This window comes from Schistocerca serialis, chromosome 8, assembly GCF_023864345.2.
Source record: "Schistocerca serialis cubense isolate TAMUIC-IGC-003099 chromosome 8, iqSchSeri2.2, whole genome shotgun sequence".
Classification (NCBI taxonomy): Eukaryota; Metazoa; Arthropoda; class Insecta; order Orthoptera; family Acrididae; genus Schistocerca; species Schistocerca serialis.
In genome coordinates, this window is record NC_064645.1 from 185,769,919 (window position 1) to 185,784,316 (window position 14,398).

The window sequence follows — 14,398 nt, forward strand, 5'->3', positions numbered from 1 at the left end:
CAGTTGAACACACGCGCACACACACACACACACACACACACACACACACACACATACACACACACACACACACACACACACACACACAAACACAAACACGCAGCTTCGTTAAGTATCGAGTTTTCTGAGGCCTTCCTGACATCGCAAGAAACCTGAAACAGCTTCGTTAGCAGAACATACGCACAGGTTTCTTAAGTTCCAACTTCTCTCAGATCTTTCTGAATTTTGCGTAAGGTCTGCACGTGACTGTCTGCATGCAGCCACCCCTTACACATGAACTATGTGAAAGCTGTCACGTGGTACAGTCTAGATAATGCATGAAGGAGATGGAATATTCTGTTTGCCGTAGCGGATCAGACAGGTATGAAGGCTTGAGGTTGAAGCTCACCCTTGTGTCCGATGTAATAGTAGCAGCAGTAGTTGTCGTAGTTTCACTCAACCGTAGATCTCTTTTACAAGAATACTGGAATATCTTGCTATTACAATTTATATAAAAAAATACAGTAATTCACATATACAGACATTTACATACTTACAGGCTTTGTATGAAAATTGTAAGATTTCCTGCCATTATTATATACCCCCAGAATTTATTATAATTCAAATGGTTAGGATGAAGAGGGTACTGAAGTGAAATATTGATCGTTTCAGACTTAGTTTAATATAAATCCAACACCTGCATTCAGAGAATTACCACACAAACCAAATTTAAAAAAAAAGAAAAAAAACCAGACAGGTGATGTTGATAGCTGGAGAAATTATTAAAGAGGAACGGGATCAAACTAAAACGATGCTTTCCTCAAGGTAATAGCAACAATGCTTTTTGACTATATGTGAGGCACTGACCGAGATTGTGAACCACTAGCTAAACGTCAATACGACGTAGGTTGGTCGAAATTCAGGGCTGTAGGTAAGATGGACTCGCTGCAGTTAAACCGATGGCCTCGCCGTTTGGTCTCTTCCACCAAATCAACCCAACCGCTGCAGTTAAGACTAAGTCCTCAGACATAGATTGCTAATAGGTCCCGGCTGCCGAGATGCTCTCCACTGAACTGCCCAAATGGTGATGTGAAGATTTAATGTGTAGATTCACAACTGCAAAGGCCGCAGCTGGCATACTCTAGAGCAGGGATGTGCAGAGAATCACGACTGGCTCACCCAAAAACCCAGGACTGCCCTCTGTGTTGGCTCTCCGCCAGTATGCTGAGTGTACAGGGTACCTCGGCCGATTTCCCCAGATAATCCTCTACGGAGGACATCCACTGAATGCCACGATAATCTCTCCTCTCTTCCCTCCTTGACACCAAATCCACTTGGAGACGCCAAAAATTGTCCCTTCTAATGGCCAAGCTGCTCGCACAAAGTGCGCCAAAGGAGTGTCTACAACACAGCGCCAGAGCTACCATCTAAACACAGAATAGCGGTATTCCTCCAATGAGAAAGCTGGCCACCAAAACCTATACTCTGCTCCATACCAGATAAACGGATGTGCATTCCACACCTGTGGCGGACAGTTCTGTCCTTCCCACAGTAAATCATACACCTTGGCGTCCATGTGTCGGTCATACACCTAAGGTGGACAAACGCCTCCGGGATACAGACCACTGGCCATTGTCCTGTTGAAGTTTGGGCCACCCTCGTGGGCCGACATTATGGCGAGATGCCACTGACTACACTCACCAGTGAAACGGTCGCACTTTTTTAGACGCCTGGGTACTTTCCTGAAAGAGCTTGGGGGTGACTCTTCGACTTCTACCATGCTGCTCATGTCTGCTAACCGTCCTCTCCTACATAGAAAAAATCTATTGCCACAACTGTAGTATTATTGCTAGCGGCAAACAAATTCTGTCCTTCCCTGTCATACCTACAATTACTCGCTTTGATGGCTCGCTACGTAGCTGAGATGGTTGCATTGTTTCTGCAGGGATTACATAACTAATAACGGGTGAAAGATGGCGTGCCCAAATAGTCCCAAACTTTCACAGAGATAGAACAGGCAGTCAGCCACATCGTTATAGTAGGAACCATCCTGCAATTTCCCTGAAGTTACTTAGGAAACCACGAAAAACCAAAATTAAGATAAAGATTGGAGACTCCATACTCCCAAACACAAGGCCAGTCTATTTAAATCGTGCTGCCTCACATGGTTTATCATCAATGTACAACACTGTTTTAAAAATAAGTTAGTTAAAAATGTAAACGCTAATCCTACGTTATTCATTTATTTCCGAGTCCCAGTCACTGCACACACTACACACACACTGTTTCATAACACTACACTCACTACAGGACAATTTTGTGTGCCGCAACTTCGCATTTGCTAGCCTGAGACAATGAGTGAGCATCACTTTATAATGAGTGAGATGTTGATCTCAGAAAAAGCATAAGTTATTACACATTGCTTAGGTTTGGGATTAAGTTTCCCCATTAAAGAAAAAAAGAAGAAAAAAGTGTAGTGTGAAAATGTTATGTGAAATTATACGTCTTTTAGTATCGGTTTTATTATATATTTGTGTTACACTGTTTACCAAACTTCTACTCTGTTAACTAAGTAATCTTTCAATGTACAGAATGTATTGTTTAACGATATCTTAACTACCTTTTTAAATAAATCTGTTATAGCAATTTACTTAATCAACTTTCGCAATTTATTGTACAGTTCTATTCCCAGGATAAAATATTGGATTGAGTTCTATGTTTATTTTTTCTTGGTAAATGTAAGTTCACTCTGAACCTTGTTCCATGGTCATGGACAAAGTTGTTTATGCAGTACCTATCAATGTCATTTGTAATGCGTACATCTGGCTGGTAAACATACTGACACGGTGATGTTAAAATCATCGGCGTTTTGAACAGATCTATTGAATAAACTCGTCTAATATTTTATATTTGATTATTATTCCTATGGCCCTTTCTACATTTTGAAAATTGTTTTCGTATTTTGTGTCTTTATTCCCCAGAAAAGAATGTTATGGCTAAGGAGTGAGTGTACGTACGTATAGCACGTAACTAAAAGGCACTGACTCTTACGCACTGATGACAGGTCTCTAAGGACATAACATGGTGGCAAATGTAAGTGTCGTGTGGCTAGGGCCTTCCGTCGGGTAGACCGTTCGCCTGTTGCAAGTCTTTCGAGTTGACGCCACTTTGGCGACTTGCGTGTCGATGGGGATGAAATGACAATGATAAGGACAACACAACACCCAGTCCCTGAGCGGAGAAAATCTCCGACCCAGACAAGAATCGAACCTGGGCCGTTATGTATGACATTCCGTTGCGCTGACCACTCAGCTACCAGGGGTGGTGACATTCTGTTTGTAAGTATCTTTATGAATTCACACTACTTCAACTAAGAATCAATATTCAGTCCTAGAAATTTTGCAGTTACACAGTCTATAGAGGTATCATCTACATTCAATTTAACACTGTCATTTTCCTCTTCAACCCGAAATTATTCATGGAATTAAATTTCTTTATGTTCACAGTCACTTTTTTAAATCTGTCTCATAATTCATGCTATTGTATTTCGTAATTGTGACAGCAGGCCAATGTGCCAGTAATTATCTGTGTCTACTGTATTACCTCTCTTTAGCAGAGGTAGAACACTTGTCTGTTTGAAATCCTCTGGAAATATTTCTGATGAAGGAGCCATTTATTATGATTGTTAAAGAAAGATGTATATACCCTAAGCATTGTTCCGATACACACACTCATACCTTATATAGTCCAACAGATATTTATGTTTTAGTTTTTGTACAGTTTTACTGCGTTCATACTTTGTGGTTGGTTGTAACATCATTGTACGTAGTGCGTAATTATTTACATAGTTATATTTCTGCTTGGATTTTTTTTTTGTAATTTCTCTGCAGTACTTGAAAAATATTCATTCTTACAGAGTGCTAGGTGGTGTAGATCATTTATTATTTTATCACCCCCCCCCATGATCAACATATTATTATGCTTTTGTCTCTCCACTTCCTTTCTTAAGACATCTCAACCTGCTTTGCTTTTATTCTCGGCACTGTACGATATTTTCTCATTAAATGACTTACTTGCAGTCAGACCCTTCTTAGAAGTCTTTTCGTACCTATGGCAGTAATTTAAATACTATGGCTCTTTATGACTCCTTTTAGAGGAAATGATGTACAACTTACTACCTGCTGTTATCTGCTTTATTTTGGGAGACAATGATATTGATAGGGTACTTTTGGAAATGTCTTTTCAAAGTTCAATTTAAATAATGTTGAGAATTTAAGGAATTTCGTATTTACATTGGTTTTCCTACACACTTCGTATCAATTTTTATTTCCTAGTTCATTTGCTTCCGAAGAAAATTTGACTTCGCATGGGTTCTGCCTTAAGCAAAGACAATGTTTTCTCCTTTTTCCCCAGCCGCGTTTCGCTGAAGTTACAGCGTAAACATTGGGTATTTTATTCTGTTTCTATTAGATAACAGTAAATTGCTCTTTACCGTTTGTACATACAAAAATTTCAGTTTTAAGAAATGTATCATATTCACAAATTTGTATGTTTTTTGTATATACCTTACTACTAAATGCCGTGGTTCTTGTGATTTCCTTTATTTTGCATAGCAGTTGTGTTTCTATCAAAATATGTCATCTGCAAGCACAGAGAACTTAATACAGAGATAATAAGTAGTTCTGCATTCAGGCTCCTTGGTTGGTACAGGTAAAAGTGAAAGACTAAACTTACCTGATGTCTGACAATTACCTTTGCGACAGAGTCAGTATCAATGCACAACGAATGATTATTATAATAAAGGTCGCATGCTTGCTGCATGACTTAATGTCACATTTATATTAATGCAGAAAATTCACACACTGTTGATTCATTGTCATTCATAAATTTTCCAAGTAAAGAATTCGTACATTTTGCCCCATGGCTGCAGATGACAAACTGTGAAAGAAAAACAACTGCAATGCAAATTACAGAAAACCAAAAAAACGATAGCATGTGTTAACAAAGCATACATTAAAAAATTGTCTGTTACCAAATTTTTGAATACATTTCTTAATAAATGAAATTCCTATTTGTAAAAGTAGTAAAGACCAACTTTTCCTGTTATTTAATCGAAATAAAATAAAAATATACACTGATGATACTATAACTTCAGAGAATCATGTCCGAGCAGAAAAGAAACATTATTTGGCTGAGGATGGATCACATCCAAAAGCAAATTTCATCTAAACAGATGGAATGTTATGGAATATTACATTGTCATACAGATTCCAATCACATTAATATAATACTTCTACAGCGCAATTTTATTATGCATCTACACTCCTGGAAATGGAAAAAAGAACACATTGACACCGGTGTGTCAGACCCACCATACTTGCTCCGGACACTGCGAGAGGGCTGTACAAGCAATGATCACACGCACGGCACAGCGGACACACCAGGAACCGCGGTGTTGGCCGTCGAATGGCGCTAGCTGCGCAGCATTTGTGCACCGCCGCCGTCAGTGTCAGCCGGTTTGCCGTGGCATACGGAGCTCCATCGCAGTCTTTAACACTGGTAGCATGCCGCGACAGCGTGGACGTGAACCGTATGTGCAGTTGACGGACTTTGAGCGAGGGCGTATAGTGGGCATGCGGGAGGCCGGGTGGACGTACCGCCGAATTGCTCAACACGTGGGGCGTGAGGTCTCCACAGTACATCGATGTTGTCGCCAGTGGTCGGCGGAAGGTGCACGTGCCCGTCGACCTGGGACCGGACCGCTTCGACGCACGGATGCACGCCAAGACCGTAGGATCCTACGCAGTGCCGTAGGGGACCGCACCGCCACTTCCCAGCAAATTAGGGACACTGTTGCTCCTGGGGTATCGGCGAGGACCATTCGCAACCGTCTCCATGAAGCTGGGCTACGGTCCCGCACACCGTTAGGCCATCTTCCGCTCACGCCCCAACATCGTGCAGCCCGCCTCCATTGGTGTCGCGACAGGCGTGAATGGAGGGACGAATGGAGACGTGTCGTCTTCAGCGATGAGAGTCGCTTCTGCCTTGGTGCCAATGATCGTCGTATGCGTGTTTGGCGCTGTGCAGGTGAGCGCCACAATCAGGACTGCATACGACCGAGGCACACAGGGCCAACACCCGGCATCATGGTGTGGGGAGCGATCTCCTACACTGGCCGTACACCACTGGTGATCGTCGAGGGGACACTGAATAGTGCACGGTACATCCAAACCGTCATCGAACCCATCGTTCTACCATTCCTAGACCGGCAAGGGAACTTGCTGTTCCAACAGGACAATGCACGTCCGCATGTATCCCGTGCCACCCAACGTGCTCTAGAAGGTGTAAGTCAACTACCCTGGCCGGCAAGATCTCCGGATCTGTCCCCCATTGAGCATGTTTGGGACTGGATGAAGCGTCGTACTGATATATATATATATATATATCAGTCCATGATATCCAATATTACAAATTTACTCTTTCTGATGGACACACGTCCAGATCGTCCGCTCTCAAAATTCCACCATCTCTCTCCCCACATCCACCACTGCTGGCGGCTCACCTCCAACCGCGCAACACTACGCGCTCTTAACAGCCAACTGCCCAACACTACAATAGCAAATTCCAACAATGCCACCCAGCCACAGACTGCACACAGCACAGCCAGTGATTTTCATACAGAGCGCTACGTGGCGGTGGCGTTACCAATATAAGAACCTAAACAGCCTGCTTACATAGCCCCCATGCTCCCCACAAAAAATTTTACAAGTTGTTTTGGGCACTGGGCAATACATATTTGTTAAAATTTTTTCGCAATTACAATAACACAGAAATCAAATGCACACACTTATTGATACAATGTTGGTCAAAAGCTAACATTTTCTCACAGTCCATAAAGACAGTCCTGATCGTTTATCATAGTAAAATTGCAGTGTTTTTCTCAAAGTCTGAGCAGTAATAGAAAATTCACACGGAAGTAGTGGATTTCCATGCAGTCTTGAAGAAGTAGTGTTGCCCTTCCAACGGAAAGACAGTGCTGACTCTTGACATGCAGACAGGTAATGGGCCACAACAGAGCCAACCCACAGCAGAGTCAGTCAAAGTTGAAGAATATTGGTAGGTAGGTCATCACAGAGCAGACCACTGTAGTCTTGTTAGAGATTACGGTATTGGTGGGCCACCAGAGGTGCAGACCCACTGCAGTCGTTGTAGAAATAATGGTATTGGTGGGCCATCAAAGATGCAGACCCACTGTAGTCCTTGTAGAAATAATGGTATTGGTGGGCCATCAAAGATGCAGACCCACTGTAGTCCTTGCAGAGATGGCCAGCAGCCACCTGTTGCGACTGTGCACGTGCACAATCACCATCGAAGAGTCTTGCGGACAATATAGCAAGTCCATAAACCACCACTTGTGCACTCAGAAAAAAAATGTTTTTGATACGTCCTTAGAACCAGCAATGCTGTTAACCAGTCCCTTGCTGAATTATTAAGACAGGTGCAAGCACTAACAGTCCAAACTTCTCACATACTGTGCATATATTATGACCAACAGAAACGTGTGCAGTGAAATGATACTTAAATTGGAGAACTGGTGTCTATACAATTATAAATTTATAACATAAGAATACAATTACAAAAGTACAAAATACATCATTAAAGAACATAACAGTACAGATAACATTTGTAGTAACACAGGCTTTACAAAAGAATAGAAATAAACATATACCTCAGTGTTACAGGAATTACGACATAAGTAAATATATAAAATAATGGGAATAGTTTTCGAAACATTAATTCCACACATGAGCATTGAAACAGAACAGAATAAATAATGTCTAATCATCATTACAAATAACATATTATAAATGCAAATTATATTTGAGGATAACAGTATTCCTCATCATAGTGAATGTAGCTTAGTACTAGAAAAATTCTACAACATAAATCTTATTAGCTAAACACATAAAGACAGGAAAAACACAAATACACAAGAGTACACAAACACATAGCAGAGTAACACAGGAGGAAAGGACAAGGTTTGTTTTCAGTGTAACATTTGGTACTGCAGTCCAACCCAAAACTTCATTCCATAGATCTTTCGTCTTATTTCAACATTTGTTTCCACCAAAAAAGTCCTATCCAAGCATGCTTTCTGTATTCATATGTTCACATATTTCTTACCTCATTATTTATTTTCCATTATCTTACCTCATCATTTATTTCCAAGAAAATCATACCTAAACCTGTTGTCCCTAAACACTACTTTTTTGTTCATACCCTCTTTCAAAATACTTTTTTGGCCAAAACATTTTCTTATAGCTACTCAATGCATTTCTTCCAATTCATCACAACTCGTTCTCTTATATAGCCTACCCCATATTAAGCTAACTTAAATCTACTGAGCTCAGATGCTAAACTAAGGGATGAGGCAATGCAGCAGCACAAAACAATTAACACAAACAGCAATGACAAAAAAATGGAAATTGGCAAAGCAAGCAGCAGTATAGCAAAGCAAATGCAACATTACAAATAATATAAGGCAATGTGCAGCAAATAAGAAAAATAAATCAGTAGTAAAACTGGCTTAACAGAGTAATACAAAGTGAAATTCTGTAGCACTATGCCTGGCAAACAGCAGCAGCGAATGTAGTAACTTATATCTAAACATGACAAACCCACAAGCAGAAAAAATAGTACACTAACGACAACAATGCATATAAGGGAAATGTCTATTCACATTTTAATGTCTATTTAACTAAAGTGGTGCACCACAAAAACTTATTCTACAAAAAATTACCAAGTACTTGAAAAGAAAATTATATATGCAGTTACTTTTATTAGTGCCTTCTTGTTGTTCTTTCCTTTCCAAGTGATCCTTTTTCGAAAAATGTGGATCATAAAATTATTATTTAATAGATCTGTTGACAGAAAGTGTTCACATTAGCAAATGCATTTAATTTTATTTTATATAACCAATGCTGCAACACAGCTGGAAACCAGATATCAAATGAAATAAGCAACTAGGTAAAGCAAAGCTTAAAAACATCCTTCAATAGCCATGTGGCATTTCATAAGTCAGTAGAAATTCTCTTAATTCTCGTAGAAAGACACTTGTCATAATCAGGTGTGCAGATGTAAGAATATTTCCCATCAACTCATAAGCATATCAGCAAATAGCACAAAGTATGTGCTCCACAGTATAATCATATGTTTCCAAGTAATAGTGTGTCATATTTGCGATGCTTTCTACAAAGGAATGTCAATAGCAAGGTTAATAGCCTCTTTTTTCTCCACATAATGGCTTTTTCTCCAGGCAGCTGGCACAGCTGGCCAGTCACAATGCATTACGTCAAGGTCACTTGGCTTTCTTACCGAAATATTTACGACAGCAGTTTGCACTACAGTGACAGTCTCATATAAAAAATTTCACAGGTCGAGAATTTTCGTTACAAATGTGTAGAAACGAAATCCTATAAATATAACAGTGTCCAAAAAATTTTCGTCGGCATTGTAATACATTCACGCATTTACAGACATTTCATAACTCTTAAAGTACGATTCTTGGTTTCCAACATCCTTTTTCACAAATCAGCGTCCCTAACCACTACACATTATTCCTTACCTTATTACACATATACATATTCGTCGACATTCTTCAATATTTCATCATTATAAATATGTAGCCATAATCAAATTCCTGATATAGCATCAGCTTATTGATCATAAACATACCTAAAGAGCATAATACACATCTTTGTCGTAAAAATAACATCATAATACCTCAGTCAAATCTCAAAAACGTCATAGCTTCCTCCAGTAATTTCCAAACCTAAAAAAAATTCTCTGCTCATTGCAATAGTGTCATCTACCTCTAACGTACTTTAAAAATCATGATCCCACACCAAATACATCATTCAAAGCTCTCATAGTATCACAATTGTTCCAAAAAAGAAAAAAAAATATGAACAGTTCACAAAGTAAAGACAAAATACAATTTCATAAGTGTGAAATTATCCAACTGTGTAACTACGTAAACATGTGTCACTGACATAGTAAAAAATTTTTGTTTCTCTGTTAAATAATCAGATAGCTGTGTAATTCAGTGTTAGAGAAATATGATACCGATGTGTAAAGTTGTATAAGCAAATACCATATTAGCTAGGGCTCCTTGCGCTTGCCAAACACATGGTACACAAAGTAAGCGTGTACCCCCCTTGAGGATTAATGTAATTATAACCTCAGGTGTTGCAGATTACAGGAATGGAATGAAACGTATCACCAAAACCTTTGTATCATTGTAATTAAAAAATCTTTAAAAATAAATGTTTTAAGTACAAAATTAATCACTCAAATGCGTGTCTTGTAGCGCTAAATGTGAGTCTTGCTGTAAGATAATTCTGTGGAACTGTCATAGTTATCGTCCTCTGTAAGCAAAGTTCTGCTGAAGTCAATGTACTCACCTCCTCATAAACAAAAGTGAAATGCTTTGCGTATAGATATCTTAGTTATTACGCTTGTTGCCATGATGAAGAAAGTACTGTGCAGTAACGTATTGTTGTGCTATGGAAAAGGCTGTCTCATTGTAGCTATACCACAAAAGTTAGTACTAAAACATGTTTTACGTTCCAGAAGAATTCAGAAAAACTGTGCAGAGATAAAACAGATAAACCATAAAAGCAACAATGTAAATTGTGTCACACATTAGTAGCGTCGTGAGATAATCTTGTAGCTGTCAAATAAACTAACCACTGTGTCACCTGGTATTGCTCAGAAAGCACTTTAAATCCATAATGTATTTTCAAGTAAACCAAAATGTTGCATTAAAATCTCATTAGCAGTACCGATATATGTTCTAAGTATGTAAGCCTTATAGTCGTTACGTAATCGTGCAACTAAGAAGCAAGAATGTACACACAATAATACTGTGTCGTCTGTTCACTATAACAATGCATTTGTAATTACTTGTCTAAATAAGCTCCCTAGGTTCTTGACTGGATAGTTAAATTTAAAACATAGTTGCATGTTAACAGTTTCTAAGTGTGACAAACATTACTAGTGACATGAAGTGAAAAATTTTATAGCAAAGACTAAGTTAAAAAGCAGATTATCTCTCAAGAAACGGTCTTACATGTGAAATGTGGTGCAAGCCTTTACTCTTCATAGTACTCAGAATTTCAACTTGAACGCAATTATCATGCTGTATATGGTACATCGGTAAAGAATGCTCAAATTTTTCTCAAGGTTAGCGTCTATGTTATTTTTCTCTGAGCCAGCCGGCACACGTGGCTGCTGTGGTTCGAGTTATTGTCTGCTATCTCTTTGTTGGCGTGCGTCGTTATTGGGATTAGGAGACCTAACTTCTACAAATTCACCTTGCCGAGAGGGCCCTGCCCTGTTTGGATCACGCCAGTTCTGTTTAAATTCTGGTCTGTTGTTACGATTATATCGTCTGTCATCATGTCGGTAATTTCTGTAATTAATTTCTTGTCGGTCACGTGGTGGAGAACTTCTCCTTGAGCTGTAACTGCGCGGAGGACCGTTGTGTCTGAAGTTATTCTGTCTCCCTTGATAATAATTCTTTTGGTTCCCATATTGTCTGTGTCTGTCGTTATCTCTGTCATATTCACTACTACGGAAATGCGATCTTCCTCTGTAACTATTATTCTGCCAACGGTTGTCATAAGGGTGGTGTCTGTTTTGGTCACGATTGTGAGAATAGCCTTGTCGTGTCCAGTTATTATTTCTATCATCGCGGAATTGTGACGGATGTGACCTGCAATTGTTGTGCTCCTGTTTTCGCATTCCGCGATTGTCAGTGTCAATTTCCAATTCTTGTAAGAGTCCCTGAAAAGCTTCAGTGTCGTCTTTGCAACGTCCTGCCAAAATAATATGTCGTAAATGTTCAGGTAATTTGATTAAGCAAATGCGGATGAGTTCTCAGGGGCTGTATGGGTTTGACAGGGACTGATTCTTGTGCAACATGTCTTCAAAATATTTCACAAGACTGGAAAATTCAAAAATGTTTCATCATTATGATGCTATGTTTTACTCGGTCTTGTGTAGCTTGAGACCAATATGCTGAGAGGAAGGCATGATAAAATTCTCCTTCACTGTGGCAATTGTGAATGACCAATCGCATTCTTACAGCTGCTTCATTCTCTAAATAGTCACACATAAATTCTAATCTGTGCTCTAATGACCAGTTGGGAGGAAAACAATGAGAGAATTGATGAAGTCACACTTGTGGATGAATGTCGTTGCCGGAATTCTTAATTGTTTTGAATTTACGTGTAGTAATAAACAGCTTATAGTCAAAATCATCATGTCGGCAAGTCGCATATCGGTCATTGTTACTTCGTTTCGGCGGTCCATCTCAAAATTCAGTGTACCTTGCCAATTTCTTTCATAAGTTCCGAAGTGCCTTGTGTTATTATTTTGTGGCTGTTCCGTATTTCTATGTCCCTCTTCCAGTATTGGATCGCGAGTGTCCTCTGAAATATGTAATTCTTGTATTACCTGCATCAACTGATCTTGCACTTCCCGGATTTCTCTTTTGTACTGTGTATTGATTTGATTTTGATTTTGTTTGAATTTTCTAATTTGTTTATACTCTTCTGTGTCAGTGAAGGCTACGGGTCTTGTGTCATTCAGATCATCATCTACCTTTGTAGATAAGTTAGTGAACTGATCCGATAGTGAACAGATTTCCTCAGTGTGTTTTTTGAACCAAGTTTCAGAGTGTCAATTTGTTTTGAAATCGTATCTACTGTGTCCTTTAAGTTTTCCTGAGTTTCTGCAAGTTGCGTAACCAAATCGGTAGATGCAACTGAGTCAATTTTAGCTTGCAAGGAGTCGTGATTTTCATGAACAATAATTTGCAGTTCTTTTATGGGTGCTTCGTGATTCTGTAATGCTTTTTAATGACGTGAAAAAATAGGTTGAAAATGATCACAAATTTGTGTTTTGACGTCATTACAGACTTTTTGACATTTCGATTCGATTTTAAGTAACTCAGCAGTTAAACCTTCACATGTTTGTTCAAGCGTTTGTTCCAATGAGTCTAACTTTTGAAGCTGATGCTGTGTTTGTCTCTGATTTTGTTTCATCGTGTCTAACTCTTGAAGATTTTGTCCCATTTGTTTGTGATTTTGTTCAAGCGTTGTGTCTAACTTTTGTAGCCTTTGTCCCATTTGTTGCATTAACTGCAATAACAATGCACTGGTGTCTGAAACATGTTCCTCAGTGCTATTCGGCAGTGTATTTGAACCGGCAATATTCGCATTTTGAAAAGCAGAAAATGTGTCTTGACTTATTTGAGAAAACGGTGAGGATGCAAAACCTGAATCTACAGTATTTGCAAGATCGTGTCCTGTCATTCCCGATTCCTGAGGCGAGCTATTGCCGACCGGTCGATCGATAATGCTTCCCTGTTCACTAATTGTTTCACTGTCTACACCATTATTTGCAGCCCGCTCCATTTCCCTGTGCACAATTACCAAATTACTACTTTGAACATTAGTTAATTCATCACACGGTGGCGCTAACACACTGCTTTCGTCTTCACTGTCATTTCTTAGTTTACTTTGGAGCCTAGTATTACGTTTTTCACACGCCATTATTGTCACAATATTTCACACGATAACACAGAAAAGCACAATTTGAAGAGCAAAATAAGAAAAAAACATTAGCATTGCACTGAAAATAATATCTAGTTAATTGCAAGCACAGCTGTGAAATACTTGGTGCAAATCTGCATGCATGCCACAACTGTTTTACTGTACTACAATGAAAAACTACAACTACAAAGAAGATTCTCTCTGCAATTACTCGCTAGCAATAAACAATAGCCACACTAATTACACAAACTACAAAAAAAAATCAGAAGTTTCCAGTGAGGTATCCTCGGTTAGAGTCGCCATATGAAACGTCCCCTTAGAAAATTTATACACGACTGTGCTGAAACTGACACACAATATTTTTTAGCGCAACGCAATCTGACTTTCAATAACCCCTACAAGAGAATGGCCCTGACTAAATTAACCTAACTACTGACAGGCATAGTTAGCAAAAGAAAGATTTTGATAGAGAACAAACAATGTATTTGCCTTAATAGTGTTCAAAAGTCATAAGATATATATCAGTCCATGATATCCAATACTACAAATTTACTCTTTCTGATGGACACACGTCCAGATCGTCCGCTCTCAAAATTCCACCATCTCTCTCCCCACATCCACCACTGCTGGCGGCTCACCTCCAACTGCGCAACGCTACGCGCTGTTAACAGCCAACTGCCCAACACTACAATAGCAAATTCCAACAATGCCACCCAGCCACAGACTGCACACAGCACAGCCAGTGATTTTCATACAGAGCGCTACGTGGCGGTGGCGTTACCAATATAAGAACCTAAACA